Below are 291 nucleotides of genomic sequence, written 5' to 3' on the forward strand. Positions count from 1 at the left end.
CCTTGCTTATCAAATTGGATTTCAACAAATTTACCAAAGCGACTGAGCACAAAGCATATCAAACAATCAGCTGAATCACCAACAATGAATATAGATAAGAGTGCCCACTATTATGAGTGGATTTTGGCTCACCTTGAGTTGTTATTCCTCACAGTTTTTGCATTACCAAAGGCTTCGAGAACAGGATTTGACTGGACGCAGATATAACAAACAAGTTAGTGGATTGAGCTCTTAATATAAGATCAAAAAGATAGCAAAGTCATTACTTCAAGAACTTGTTGTTCAACAGTC

At 36.4% G+C, this 291-nt stretch overlaps 1 long non-coding RNA gene across 1 annotated transcript; it reads right to left on the minus strand.

The window, feature by feature from the left end:
* Window positions 1-291, minus strand: LOC106322408. The gene is made up of 3 exons (XR_001266408.1): window positions 267-291; window positions 133-191; window positions 1-42 (listed from the first exon to the last, which is right to left on the minus strand). It is a non-coding gene; the product is annotated as an uncharacterized LOC106322408 (long non-coding RNA).

The sequence above is a fragment of the Brassica oleracea genome, unplaced genomic scaffold (assembly GCF_000695525.1).
Source record: "Brassica oleracea var. oleracea cultivar TO1000 unplaced genomic scaffold, BOL UnpScaffold23603, whole genome shotgun sequence".
Lineage (NCBI taxonomy): Eukaryota > Viridiplantae > Streptophyta > Magnoliopsida > Brassicales > Brassicaceae > Brassica > Brassica oleracea.